The sequence below is a fragment of the Patagioenas fasciata genome, chromosome 6 (genome assembly GCF_037038585.1).
Source record: "Patagioenas fasciata isolate bPatFas1 chromosome 6, bPatFas1.hap1, whole genome shotgun sequence".
Taxonomy (NCBI): Eukaryota; Metazoa; Chordata; class Aves; order Columbiformes; family Columbidae; genus Patagioenas; species Patagioenas fasciata.
Window position 1 is genome coordinate 14,810,604 of NC_092525.1, and position 15,728 is coordinate 14,826,331.

At 42.2% G+C, this 15,728-nt stretch overlaps 1 protein-coding gene across 1 annotated transcript in view; it reads right to left on the reverse strand.

Moving 5' to 3' along the window:
* The window catches only part of ACBD6 (acyl-CoA binding domain containing 6), an 83,640-nt gene that overhangs the window by 60,233 nt on the left and 7,679 nt on the right, over positions 1-15,728 (reverse strand). The window lies entirely within an intron of this gene.

Here is a 15,728-nt window from a genome sequence, read left to right on the forward strand (position 1 = left end):
TTGTCCATCAATTATTTCCACACCAGTTACAAAGAAAATTAATTTCAAATCATCTGCTAGCACATGCAAGAGTTATTTCTACCACGTGAAGCTATACTCACAACTTGCCTCTCTCTTTGATATTGAGGACAGTGGTCAGAAATTACAAAAAGTTTTAATCTATATTCTTTCATCTCTTCCCACTACAGTTTTTGGTTGTTGCTTTTTTTTAAAGTCAGAAACAACACTAGAGAAAATACAATTTCTGCCTCCAGAAAGATGAAATGTAAGAAAGGCTTCTTGGATTAAGTTCACCTTCTTTGTACAACCGATGCATTTCTACCAAAGATTAATCACGTTGATTGAGTACACATAAGGTCATCGGGAAACGTAGCGATAAAGGCTTTCCCAAAACGCTCAGGCAAAAACTTCTCTGGCTCTTAATCCATATACGAGTTGCTTTGTCCAAGTGGCTTTTCTTTCACCTCTTTCACATAGAAACAGGTAACTCTATATTCAACTTATGAATGTTGCACCAAGTTTATTTCATCCCAGTCCTCAATATGTAGAATGAGTTTATGAAAAATGTGCAGGAGAAGTCTCTGCTCTCCTCCTAGAATTTAATGTGCGCCTCTGCTCTGCAAAGCCATGACAGACAGCACCGGGCTCCACTGCTCATCACCCCGGGGCTTCCCAAGGGGAATCTGCCCAGGCTATGAGGAACGCTTGCTGCTCCCCAAAACATTAACTCTGCCCCAACACAGACACAAATTAGTTTCTTCCCAACTGCCTTTGATAACTCGCCTATGACATGAGCTCACCCGCCTGCTCCCAATACCTCTATGGCCTAGTGTGCCAGGGACCCACAATATCTGAGCATAATGTGCTAAACTGAGTAATGAAAGAGATGGGACAAAGCAGTTGCTCCTTCCCAACCAGGTCACAGCTACTGCTCTATCAGAATCCAGTTTTTATTTGCTACTTATACCAAAGAGATCAGTAACGTGCAGACACACTTTTCCTTCTTAAGTCTCTTGACATTTCTACAGCAGAAAAGGGCTGGAAAGATAAAGGAAATGCTACATATTTACAGATAATGACCAGGGAGTTTAAAGTCACATTAGCTTGCAAATCACAATGAAATTAAAAACTGCACTGTGAATTTTCTCTCTCCTCCTCTAAAAAAACCCACTAATAATTAACTATGTGGATCTCAATTAAGCCAGCTCAATTTCTTTCACTGTTGGCAGTGCTGCCCAAGAGCGCTGCAGATATACATGTAACTAATGATAGTTAAGAAATAACATGATCCCAGGCTCCCATAATTTGCAACCTGAATCTGAGAGAGATGACAGCAGTGCTATCCACAATCAGGACCATGTAAGAGAGATGCTGTAGAAAAGACAAAGTTACTGAGGGGTTCACCCTCAAACTGCCAGCTAAAAACTGGGGGGGTAAAGGAGAATTTGTGACAGCACAGGAAGAAAACTTTGAGGACTGTACTCAAGGGCCTAAGCACAGGCAGTGGCATGTAAGAGATGATAAAGAAATATAAGAGATGCTTTAAGAGGTGCTGGAAATTGCTGTGTTTTCCCCTAATTCTTGCCCATTGATTCTCTGTACAATTAAAGCTGATATCAAAGTCACTATTACTCTTGACAGTTAACTTTAGTAGGTGGATCTGGTTGACCAAAGCCAGCATCAATCACGGGCAAATTTGTGCTTCAGTATGCAGCATCCGTACTCATTAAGAGACATTTTCAACTCCCCTGACTCCCAGTGTGCTCATGGACTGGCACAGGGAACTCCACTAAGCCCAGAATGATCCTTCTCAAATGTCACCAGGAATGCCAGGAGAAAAGCCACACTCCTCCCGGAACAGACAGCAGAGCATCCCCATCCCTACCTCAGCACACTGTATTTGTCAATAAAAGAGCAGCTTGATTCAAGGTACAATCGCATCTTGACTGGCTGTCACTGACAATGCTGCTCCAGACGGCCCCAAAGCCTGACAACCACTTTCTGAACAAAATGGAAATACAGGGACTAATATTTGCTAACATCATTAATTCATTTTTTTCCTCCACTCCCCCTTCTTCCTTTATCCACGATGTCAAGATGTATACCTTTAAATTGTTGTCAGCCATAAAACAGACGTCGTGTCCCAGTTCAGAGGTTAACATATAATGACAGACACATTAAAAAACCCTGTCCAGTGCCTCACTGACAATTTCAGCTCCATCTTCTCTTCAACGAGACAGTAGCTCAAACTCACTTATAAGCTTTAACAACATTAAAGTCTAATCATGATTGAAAAATAAAGGAGAAAGAGAAGATAGTTTTACCATAGTAAGCATTATGGAAACTGAAAACAATTAGAGACAAACATTTTCTTTGTGAGGGTTTTGAGTTCACCTTCTGTTTTGGTCTTAAAAGTCTCCCATGATCACAGCATGATCCATTTCTCTTCTTGCATTTTTGGAGAACAAGATAAAAATTATCATCCAAGTGGAAGATCAGTAGTTTCCTGTCAGGGCTTAGTTTGGTGGGCCAACCTCCTGCTGTATCCCTGAAGATGGGACAGAGATTTATTATTTTTCATCTCCGAGCCCAAGATTCATTTCAGTCCACACAAAACAGGCTACCACAGATTTAACACGATGGCCCTTCCCAGGGCCCTTGTGATGACTCGCTTCAAACTCATGTGCCAGAACTTATAGAGATGCAAGTGAACTTACTATTGGTGATGAGCTGGGACTGAACTGGATCAAACGATACCCAGCTATTTTATATATAGGGCGAGGGATGGACAACTGACAGAAGGAAAGGTACAGGGAAGTCCTGCAAGATGCCACAGAACAGCAAGAAGAGCACAAGTTTCAGCTAAAACTTTTTTTTTTTTAAAAATACCATCACTTGGAGTTAACAGAATAGCTAGACCCTAAGCATGGGTTAAATGTAGGGCATCCCAATTTTATCCAGAGCAAAATGAGAACTCTGCCTGGCCAGTTCTGCATGTCTAGACAACCAGCAGCGATAGCTGTTTGGCAAGGTGCTGCCCAGCACTTCTGTGACACCCCCAGTTTCCTCACATCTCACTCTGGCTTTTCCCCACACCCAAAACCTTAGATATCTATGCATATGAAACTACTTTAAGAAAAAGAGAAAGCTGTGAGCAAAAAGATTCATCTCCTCAAAATATTACAGTTATCTTTGAAGTTACACTGACTAATGCCTTAAAACTGTCAAGACTTAAGTTCTTTATCATCACACACCTTGGAAGCAGAAAAGTGAGACAACTGAAATGAGAGCTATGCATCAGGATCTCACACCCGAGCCACCGCACTGCACAGAAGTTCTCTCACCTGCTCAGAGGCTACTTATTGTTCTATTTTTCCTTTCCTGGCCCATGTCCCAACTCCCCAAAGAACACCTGGGAGGTGATCAGCAGCTCCAGTCTTGGCTGCCATGGCAGGAGACATCCTGTAACCTCATCAGGCTCATGTGAAGGCACAAGTAAATCCCTGAAGTGTGCTGATTGAATCGTAATTAAGCTGGTATAGTCTCAGGTGACAAATTTTATGGAAGACACTTCACAGAGTTAAGCCAACATTAGATCCCAAGGCTTGCTCTGCTGGCCACCACGTCCCTGTAATGCTCTGGATTAACATTTCTGGACACAATTTGAGGAGTGAGGATTATTAGGGAGGCAACAAGAAAACAAAGTCTCCTAAAGTTTCAGGCACTCGCCTCCCTCTGTGCCACGGCCTGGCCATCCCCGGGGAAGGGAACTTGGGCAGACACTAATGGTATTTGACAGCAGCAATTACACGCAAGGCTGGAGATTAGAAGCTTGTTAATTGTGTGTGCCATAATTGCCGCCGTCTTTTCCTTTGCTAGTTCAGGCCAGTGCCAGGAGAGCCAAGGGGAGGAGGGTGCGCTCCACCCCAAATGCAGGTGGTCCGAAGATGACAGCCCTTGGACGGGGAGATGTCCCCAACACGGCGGGAGGCTCCTGACCCCAGAATAATGCGGCATGGCTGCTAATGAAGCATGAAATGAGGACAATGTCCTCTTCCAGAGGTATTTTCCACCTGTATCTTTACAGCTGGGCTGAACTTCATCCTACCTACAACAGGTGGGGAAGGGAAATATTAACCCTTCAGAGGTGATGCTACTAAAGGATTCTTTTTTTGCCATCTATAAAATTAAGCAGTGTGTTAAACACTTGAGCAGGACCAATAAAATCCTCCCTTCTCCACCAAAACACATGAGCTCAGCATTTCCCACCACTCTTTATAGTTATATCTAAACAAGATAAAAATGCAGCCCAGCAGAGGACAGGCTCCTCGGGATACTCTGCTGCAAAGCCACCTTTCATGAGAGGCTGCTGTCCCCTCCGCACCAGCCGTATTAACAGCAGTCATAAACGGACTAGTTTAATATTCCTCTCTCAACAAGCCTTCTTGGCTCCCGGCAGCAGCTGGGGGAGAGTGTGCACATGACTCAGCACCTGGAGCCTTTTCAAGAGACCAGGACCTGTACAATTTGAGCACACTGTCCTATAAAAACCAGCAGTGTGCTCCGCAGGATAACGTGGGTTGTTTGTTTTAAATATTGCAGAGAGTTTAGTTCACATTCCATTAAAGACTACGTTAAAAAAAAAATTCTGGTTCTTTTAAATCTCATTGTAGAATTTCCTTCCACAAATGTGATCTAAGGGTAAATATTTTCCAGATAATATAATGTGATTGTGCTGCATAGCTAAACAGCACTGATCTAAAACAGAGCTTGTAGATTACTCATTGAGCGTATAACCAGTTAATTAATAACTGCACCATAATCACAGTTGGAAATTAGTAGTAAAGACAGCCAGGGGAGGGGAAATTAATGTAAAATGCTTAATGTAATTTTGAGCAAATTTTATGCTGGCTAGTAGCTGTGATTTCATGACTCACTATACATTAACATACGCATGGAATGAAATAATATGCACAATTAAAAAACATAATGCAGAGGCTTTTGGAGTGGTTTTTTTGTTTGTTTTTTTTTTGTTTTTTTTTTTTTTTTTTTTTTTTTTAAATGGAAAGACATAGTAGGTGGCAAACACGAGGCTGACAGCAGACTCCTTCCCTCATTGCCTTTTCGCGGACTCCGCAGTAAATAGCAGACTCCCGATGCCTGCAGACCATAGGCTGAAGCAGGTGGGATGTCTGCAGCCTTCCAGCCAGAGGTAGCTTGCAGAAATACGGAGCTTTCACAAGGGGAACACAGAGCATTGCATCGGCCACCCTGGAAGCCAGCACTCACTTCTGCCACAGTGCCCGTACCAAAATCCACCAACACCCAGGCAGAGGGGATCAAGCACACATACAAACACAGTCCATACTGTAATGGCTGTGGGTTTTTTTGTTTAACAGAAGATACTAATTTATATAGATTTACATAGATGTTCAGATAGTCAAGAAATATAGAATAATTTTGGTTGGAAAATACCTTTATGATCATTCAGTCCAACCGTTCAACTCACATCACCAAGTCGACCACTAAACCATTTTGTCAAGAACCTTATCTACACATCTTTTAAAACCCTCCAGGGATGGTGACTCCACCACCACCCTGGGCAGCCTGTTCCAATAACTGACAGCAATATTTCCCAATATTGAATCTAAACCTCCTCTGGTGCAACTTGAGGTCATTTCCTCTCATTCTATCAGTTGTTACTTTGGAGAAGAGACCATCCTCCATGCTCCAGCCTCCTTCCAGGCAGTTCAGAGACCAGAAGGTCTCCTCTCAGCTCCTGTTCTCCAGGCTGAACCCCCCAGGCCTCTCAGCCACTCCCATCACACTTGTGCTCCAGACCCTTCACCAGCTCCACTGCCCTTCTCTGAATATACTCTATTCAGAATATATTCTGAGGCAAACTGGAAATACTGGAAGGCTGAATTTGGGCTGAAACATGTGTTCTGAAGCTGAAGGCAGCCCTGACTCTTGAGATCCAAAGCAGCGATATCAGTCCCCAGCCTGTGTCTTGACACATTCGTCCTCTCCTCACTGGGGTGACACCAGGCCAGACAGCATCACAGCAGCAGCAGAGACCAACCTCCCCATTCACAAAAGGAATGGCTCCAAGGCTGCTTGACCAGCCTCGCTGAAACCTGCTTCCTCCAACAGATCTGGGTGGTAAAGGCAAAAGGTGGATTTATGAGCTCTGCAGACAGAGGAACCGCAGAACGAAGAGATCTGCACTGGTCCCTGTCCCCGCAGACCTGGGTGAAGGCAGGAGCAGGAGGTTTCTGGAGGCACAGACAGTGTCAGCACCTGCAGGCTCAGCCAGGAGGATTCAGTACGATCGGGATGTGGCTGCCGGTTGAACAGCCCTCAGTGCTATGCACTGACCCCATGTCTGAGCCTCCACACACCCCTGCCTGGGTTAGTTCAGCTAAAAATACTTATAAGGATGCTCTAGAGACATGTAAGGAGTGCCATCTTTCCCTACAATAGGAATAATTCACTACAACAGTATCTAAGTACTAGAATGTACATGCTCTTTTAAAGGATAATTCCTTTTCCACTCTGAGACAAACAGCACTTACAAGACATTAATCAATGTGTTAGCTAACATCCACACAAAATCTTAATCTCCAGTAATTACACTCAATATCTTCTTGATACTCCAGGAAAAAAGCAAGATAAACATAACCACTTACAGCTTTTAGGTTTGAAAAAGGTTATTTTTGCTAAAGAAACAGCTTAATTATGCTATAGCTTATGTTATACACAAGGTAATTACAGTTCTTTTCTCCTAACCAGAAGCATACGCTATTTTTACTCAACACATTCTGTCTTTTAAACCAGCCTTTACACAGCCATGTGAAGCAGCAGGGTACATGGACCCTTCCTGTATCTAAATCCCATCAAGTAAATGCCTACAACTCCACACCTAAAAAAATCTAGGCATTGCATATTCCACAGTAAGGTAAACCCACCATTTCTACCTAAGTTCCTGAATTTTAACAGCCTCTAACGCAGCAAGCTGGAAGTTTCTGCAATAGCAACACCTCGCCTCTGTCAGGCCCATACTGCAACCTCCCCAAACTGGTTTTATCCAGAGGAGTTTCAGTACAGAAATGCACCTAACAGGAAAGTTTTGATTGCTGGTAGAGTCACTTATGCCACAATATTGCTCTTTTTTGCTTACAGTCTCACACGGCAGCTTCATAAAAACAAGCTTTTCAATGCTTTTTGTTATCCACATTTTTGTTGCTAGGGAAAAGCAGCATTGTTGCTAAATTCTGCAGCAAAAGCAAGCTGCACGTGGCATTTAAAAGGCTCCTTGCCTTGCCAGAAACTGCCACCTCAAGGCAGAGATGGCAGAGGGCAATACCTGGTTGCATCTCAGCCACTTCAGCTTGTGCTCTGACATAAACAAATTCAGTCTTGCCATCTCAGTCCCAGACAGAACAACAGGTGCTGTGGGATCACACAGCAGCCGTGCAAAGCCTGTTACTTCCTGACATCTATTCAGGGGGAAAGAAAAAAGCAACTAGGTCCCTGCTGCACAGAGAGTTAGACAATAAAGTACCTTTTCTTATTTTATTACATATTGTCATCATTAAAAAACAATAGTTTTCATATATATATATGTATATTATATATACATTTGATTTTTTTTCTCCAGTTGCATCTGGGATATCTGGCTAACACGCTGTGTCTTAATCCACCAGTAAGCCAGGAATCAGGACACTGGGATGTCACCCACATCACTATGCTGCAGCAGCACACTCAGTGTCAGCAAGGCAGAGCTACACCTCTAATTACTCTTTTTCCTGAATACATTCCAGATAGTACAAGATATTTTCTTGAGTTAGTGCAAGATGATGAAAATTAATTCATTGACGTATTCAAAAGGAAAAAATATTTCATCTCTGCTTAAATGTTCAACCACAATCACTGCATCCGTAGTCAAAAATGATGAGCCCCCCAATTTCTTGCCTGCAATTCCAGAAAGGAACTATTGTGACATTCAAGTAGCTGCAAGAGAATATATTATGCTGCTCACAGTACACTAACAACATAATGCATCAGCGCTACTGGATCTGAGCTGGAAAAATAGGGGCTAACATCATTACAATAAAAAGTTAACCCTTACAGAGGTAGCAAGATTGCATAGTTAACATATAGTATGTTTTTAGCGAGACCAGGCAGCTTAAGAGGAGGGAAAGAGAAGAGATAAACTCTTGTAATGATCATTCTTTCCTTTGAAGAAGCTTAGGAACATAGAAACATGGGCATCCTCTGTATAGGATTCCAGTGCAGCTTTCAATACACAACTGTCTGCATTGCCGGTTTGCTTTCTAAACTTCAATCTTTCTAAAACACAGGCTTGCAGCTTGGCATCGTTGTATTTCAATCAATCGCTTGAACAAGGATTGCAATGTCATAAATAAAAGGAGCTGAGGCCATAAATTTCTGCAGAGATGTAAAATCAAAGAGAACAATCCAACAGACTCCCAGGGGGTGGGAGCCTGACACATATTCCAGCTGTTTATATTTCTACTATGAGATACTTGTTCATTTTAACTTTTTCACTTCTGCACTGCTTCCCAGAGCCACAATTTCAAAAAACTGAAAAAAAAATCTCACTCTGGACCTGGCATTTTGGTTTGTGCACTGCAATAAAATGCAGCCGCAGAAGAGAAAGAGCCCTGTAATTTATCTAGCCTGTCCACGGGTAAACTCCTAGACCACTGTGGCTGACAGCCCCACCAGCACTGCACCGCGGCTGCGAGTTACTTGCTAGAAGAAAACATCCTCAGGACATCTCTGACAACTCCATCCTCAGGCCATAGGCTCAGGGCAAACCACCGCCAGCTCCTGTCACCACTGTCATCATTAAAAACACAAGTTACACGTGCTGTTTTATTAATCCCCTCTCTCACTTAAATAGCCCACAGGACGGCAGTGTTATCTTCACAGTACTGCCCATGAGCCTGTGCTGCTTTTAAAAGCAGTTAAATGTAAATTGGAAATGGAATTTGATTTGCTGCTCAGAGCATAACAGCCGGTATCACAAAGCAGGTGGGCAACATACTACCTGCTACTTGGCACGCCAGAGCTGAGCTATCTCGCGTGGAATAAAATTGATAAACAGTTAGATGTGCAAAGACAGGGACAGAAAGGCAGCAAATAACCTATGGACAGCTTTGTTTATGAGTAGGACCTATATCAAGTACTTGCAGCAGAGCACACTTCCCTCATGAGAAGGTACAGAGAAGGAAAGAATGCAACACTATCTGCCTTTATTGCAGAAGAACGGGGAAATCTAGTTCATGTTTGTCATGGGATATTTTACCATCTTGTGCAGCAGGACCAAGAAAATATCCCCTTGCTAGTAAGAAAAAAACTGGTTCTGAAAGAATGCTCCAAAAATCAAAACACTCCAGGCCTAATTTGTGCAGCTAACAACATGTCATTTTTCCCAATGTGGATAAAATAATGTGGGCGTCCCTCTGCCCGCAGCCTTGCACACATGAGTAAGGTGCACACAACCTGCGAGCTCTTGTCAGCCCCACATGGCACCGATTACTCCGTCCCACGGGAAGGCTGCATCTACTGTTAGTTCTGCTTGGACACTACAGACTGTACCCTGCACAGTTCCCAAAAAACCCAACTCTGTGGTTTGCCCAAACCCAGAGGACATTGCACTCTTAGATGCCCCACAGCCAGAAGCCTGGGGTGGATCGTTTTGTTTTGTTCTTAACTTCAAGTACTTCCTCTTCTGTCAAAAGAATTAAAAAAAAAAAAGGGGGGGGGGGGGGGGCGGGGGGAAGAGCCTGATTAGAGCTTATGAATAACCTCAGTGATCTGCTTCTTCCAATGTGGTCACATCCATTGAAAAAAAGAGCTTTCAAAATACATATATATATATATATCAAACAGTGCAGTTTGTTTTCTGCATTTTGGAACAATTTTTCTTCTTAAGTATAACTACTGACACTTGGGTAAAGACAGAACAAACATGGAACATGAAATTCACTAAAGGTGAGATGACACAGAAGGATCTGCACAAACCAGAAAAGAAAAGGGAGTAGTGGTTAGCAAAACCAGCTCACGGAACACAGGAGGCTCCTCTCCCCCGTGTCCTGCATTAGCACAGCACAGGAACACAAGCTTTAAGGAGCACAGCCATAATTCGATTAGTCCGCACTTTACACAATGCCATTAAATTGCTTTTATACCACAAAAGAAATAAAAGTCCCTATTTTCCAAGTTTTTGACCTCGCAGTCTAGCAAGCCGTAAATTGAGAATTACCCAAAGTAACCACACAGTGGGTACATGAACACACTGCGGATCCTCAGAGGCAGGGACCCAAACAGGTCTGTTCCCTTCCCCCTTGTAATCCTGCCCACACTGCTCCGCTGCTCTTCCCCAACCACAAACCATGGCTGCTGGGGCAGATTATCAAGGGAGACATCTGTTTGGGTGGGAGACAAAACAGAAAAACACAATGGGTGCACTCATTTTGTTTACAGGCCACGTTTCTTTTTCCTAATGCATTTCTTAATTTCCTGAAGAAATCCCATCAACTTGAAGTGCTAACCAAGAAATCCACCGATTTCAGCCTGAAACTACAGTGTGATTTACCATTCATTAATATAATGCTTAGAAGCTGACCAAACATAAAACCTGTAAACTGCGAAAGAAAAAAGCTTCTTGTTCCAGACCTGAACAGGCTAGAGTTGAGCAATGAGGCCAAATTTAAGAAAAAATCAGGTTTGGATTTCTAAATGCTTGTTTTAACAATGCTGGATACACAGTTTGTATTTGAGTCACTGCAGAACTTTTAAGTTGCCTTGGAGATACTACTTGAATACAAGAGGCTCATCAATTTAAATCTGTCATTAAAATATTTCAGTGACACCTGCTGCAACCTACAGAAAGCATATGTACAAGCTCGACTCTTCTGCCAATCTGGAAATTGTCTCTCCTGTTCTGCACTGTATCCTAAAATCAAATTCTCTTTTCCATGTTCTACTTACAACTTGCTTGTAGCATTTAAGCTGTGACAGAGAAAGGTTATTTCAACAGAAAGAAGGGGGGATGGAGCCCAGCCCTGTGCAAAGGGTAACTGGCCACCCACCTTATCAAATATTGCCCCCTGCCGTACTTCTGCAAAAACACCCACTGGCCACTGGGCAAATCAATTTGCTTTATTCCTGCAAGTTTTCCAGTTTAGCAGACTGCTCTGAGCCTGCAGCAATAGCGCATTTGCCAATTTATTCACTCTGAATTTTTTCTTTCCCATGAGACTCACTGTCCCTGCAGGATCCTCTCCAGGCTGCTCCAAATGCCATGACCCAGTGCTCCTGCACCAACACAGCAATAGAGGTATTTAATTGCTTGGTCCAGTGTACAGAGAAGTAAAATCCTCCTCTACTCACACAAGGCACAGAACAGTAGCAGAAAAACACAGGCAGCTTTCTCCCCTGCAAATATCAGCACTGGAATTTCAAACCTTTGAGAGCTTAAAAAGATGTTTGGTGATTTCCCGTTTCCTTTGAACGCGACCTCTCTTCCCACTTTGCCTTGGAGACATCTCTCTGCTCTTCAGAATTCCCAATACACAACTTTCCTTGTTACACAGCAGAAATCTAAGGGCATTCTGATAAAGCCAAATCAAACAAGTTAAATGCCTTTTTTAAATATAAAAATAGAAAAATCATTAAGTCCTTCTGCAAGTTTCAGCAAATCAAATAGCAAGAAGGTCTCTAAGTGTTTGGGGAAGAATGCCACTGAAGTTAGTAGTGTGACAAGCTGTTGAGATTGGAACTGGTAAAAGTGCAATATAAGAAATAGGAAAAGGAAATATTTAGAATCAAGAGATGCCAAAACTGCAATCAGCAAATGGAAAGCTAAAACTGATGAGCAAATCTGGATGCTTTTTTTTTTTATTATTTATTTTTATTGTTTAAGCTGTGCCATATAACCATCTTGTTACGAGAAGTGATCAATAACAGCTCCAAACCGCCTCGCTGCAGCGTTGTGTACGCACCTCCAGCCACATCCCTTGTGCCACAAACTCAGAGACGTGTACAACACTGCTGAGCAAAAGAGCTGCTGTCCCGCTCCTGCCTCCAGACCAGCAATGCCTGTGGACAAAAAGCTTCCATGGCAACCTGAGGTTTGAAAAACTGGATGCTTAAAGCCAACGCAGATTTGTGCCAGAGATTAGAATTTTAGAGTGTGTGAGGGAAGGGAAATACAGACAGTAAGAACATCTCAAACTGCAAGTACTAGAAGTGTCCAGTTATAGAGTTTCCAAAAACATATAATTTGCTGCCAGTAAAGCAGGAAGATGACAGGTGAAGGTACAAGAAGTGAAGCCACTGGGACACAAATACCTCTCTACAGGACCCAAAGCAGTGGGAGGTGTTGATGGCATGAAATGCTGCTGTTTAAGGATAGAGCGTGCAGAAGAATTGCTTCATAAATTATTCCCTGTTCTGGAGGAAGAGTGAATAGACTTGAAGGACAGGTGATGTCTCTGAAATATGTAAATAGAGCTGAGCTGGTCCAAGCAATTCCCTTTGCACTGCCTGGAACTTCAGACTGAAAAGAATGACTCACAAGAAAGAACAAGAAACAAAAGATGCGCTAAACGGTAGAAGATGACGAAGGAAGACAGCATCGAGAGGAGAATGGAGAAAAGGGTGGAAAAGTCTAGTTCTGACCTCTTCCCAACAGCTGCTCTTGGGAAAAGGAACAAAACAAACCACAACACAAAAATACAGCCAGACTCTGCCAATGCAGGACTAAACAGCAAAGCACTCAGGAAGACGATTGTAGTTATTGGTTCTAGACATAACGTTTCAAGATAAAAGCAGCAAGGAGATTCCTGCACAAATGTAAAGACGATGCATCTTACCTCACTATCCTTTAGGTTCTTTGCTATTTTGAAGATTTCCTAGCAAACAAAATTGCTGAAAAGAAATGCAGCATGATAATTTCTTTTCAGGTTTTAGACAAAGCTCTGAAAGAAAATATTAAGCGTGACTACCAGACAACCTGTTGGCAGAAAGGGTGAAGAGGCAGCTAACCCGCATTGGAAATAGCCGAAATAGCCATGGAGACAGACCAACAAATGTGCTTCTGCTGTCAAAAGTGGCATTCCTGCTTCACAGAGCAGAGAGCTGTCTCTCCATGTCCAGTTGTCTCCTAGTAGAGCACAGGTTCTCCAAACTCCATGCAGGACAAGGAGGGAAGCAGCAGGTCATATTTTGGTTGCTACTGGTGCTCTCAGTGCTTCCATACAAATTCAGGGTGCTCCTAATGCATCAGAATGCTTTCCCTCTTCTTCCATCCAAAACAAAGACTACTAAATTATAGCAGTTACAGTCTGACGCTAAAAATAGACTGATACAGACACTGCAAGGTCAATATGAAAGAATGAATCAATGAAGAATCAAGAAAACGGAAAGAAGTGAATCTATTTGGACTCCATAAGAAATATCATATTTAGTTCTATTCTATTTATTAAGAAAAATACTGATAGCCTGAAAGTTGCAGAACAGTAGCAAATCTGCTAGAAAAAGAACCTATGAAAAAGATAAGGTGTTCCTAAGTTTTAAATTCTGCACATTTAGTACTAAAGGATCAAGACACTAAAAACCCTTTGCAAATATATGAAACAGGAGACTGAAGAGGATTGGAGCTGACACACAAGAACTACTTCAAGGGATGAGATGGACTCTTGAAGAGAAAGTATGTAGGCAATACTGAGGAAGCTTTATAATAGCAAAACTCGTGAAGTTGCAAGATGAGAAATTAAACACCCCGTAATTACTATTTATGATTCATAAGGACCTGAAAGTGAACTGTTCCAATTTGTATCAAGCACTTTATACTGCTTTTAACCAAACATAGGAGTGTTTCATTCATGACCTACTGAACATAAGAAAAACACAAAGGAACCCAGCAGATGAGCACGTAAAGGAGACGCAATGACAGTGATGAAGCACCTTGTAATGTGCTCACAGATCTTTTCTATAAATCCAATTTGAAACTTGAAGACTAAAGTCGCTATTATTTTATCTCCATCCCCTGACACACGCAACTCCATCATTTTAAAGAACAGAGCTCCCTCTCGTGGCTCCAGAAGGAGGATTTGGTAGGGGGAACAGAAAAAAAAAGCAAGTACAGAGCAGCATGAGACGCAGAGTGAGAAAACTGACAGCATTTTGGTCATACAGAAGTGGAATTAAAAGCAAGATGTGGTAGAAAGGACAGGTGACTTCTTCCAAAGAAACCAACGTTACCTGTACTTTAATGTTAACTTTAAAATTATACTCTCTGCTGATGGAACTTTTCTGCTAAGACTTTCCGCACCCGTGCGCATTCCTTCAATGTAAAGTGCTCAGATCTCTCCAACATGTTTCTAGCTCAGTCATAAGCAAGGCAGAGGAAAATGAAAGAATCAGAACAAGAAGCGTGGCACCTGTGCAGCAGTGCAGGGATAGTAAATCAAATATTGCTCTATGGATTTTCCTCAGCATTATAGCTCTGAGACCACATGGGAAAGAAAATCATTGGCTTCAAAAAGCCAACATATGTGCAGTTACACAAGTGAGAGAAGCACAGCTATCTAACCACTACAACAAAAGCATCTAAAGGAAGAAAATCACATTTATTTAAACCATCCTGACAACTCAACCCTGCCACCTTCACAGAAACTTGTGTTCATGCTCAGGCATTGCTCTCCTCCGGCAAGCCCACACTTCTTGGATCCGCTATTCTAAAACGGAGGACGAAGCAAATAATGAAAAAGCAAACACGTGGGTGCAACACCTTTACCCAGCAGGGTCTGCTTTCTGCTGAGACCTGCGGACATGACTGCACAAGGACAGCAACCAGAAAAACACGCTCATGTGCAATCAGCCCTCACATAAGCGGAAGAGGGAAGGAGCAGCACTGCAAACCATTCTTTGTCTGCCATACGGCTTCCTTAAAATATATATTAGAACAAAACAAATCCTAACAGATCATTCCACTTTCCAAGCTCTGCAACCCCAAGGTCACACCTGTGACAATAAATATTTCTCCGAGGTAAGAAAGTGAAGGGAGTACCCACAGCTAAGCTTGTCACCATGGATGAGAAGTCTTTTTATGAACAGAACCTCTACCCACAAAAATTCAGTAAAGTGTTAAGCATATTTTTTAAATTTTATTTTTTTTTATTGCTTAATATTCATATGTTTCACTTTACACTGCTGGACACTTTCTTCATTCACAATCATACACGGATTCTTTGTATAGCAGATTGGACAAGAATTTACACAGCGTGCAGCTGACTTCTGCTAACTGCACTTCACAGCATATAAAACTATTTTCCCCAGGAGCATTAAAAAGAGTTTCCTCTACGTGGCAATATTTCTTTGCTGCAAAACCAGGATCGACGCCATGAAACATCAACTAGTGAAAAAATAACAATCACTCTTAAGTCTCCAGAACAGCATCAAAAGACAACTGAGAACCAAGTTCTTGATTCACAGGCTTGCGCTCATGCAAGATTTTGCTTCCAAAGCACAGGACCAAAAAAGAATCAATTTCCTACCATGAAAAGAAATTACCATGCCTGCAGCTTTTTGCTATTAGTGAAATATCTCCATTCTATCCACAGTCAAAGGTAATACCTTTTCTAAAGAGCAATCCTCTTTAAAAATTTTATTAAAATCAGTCTATAAACAGG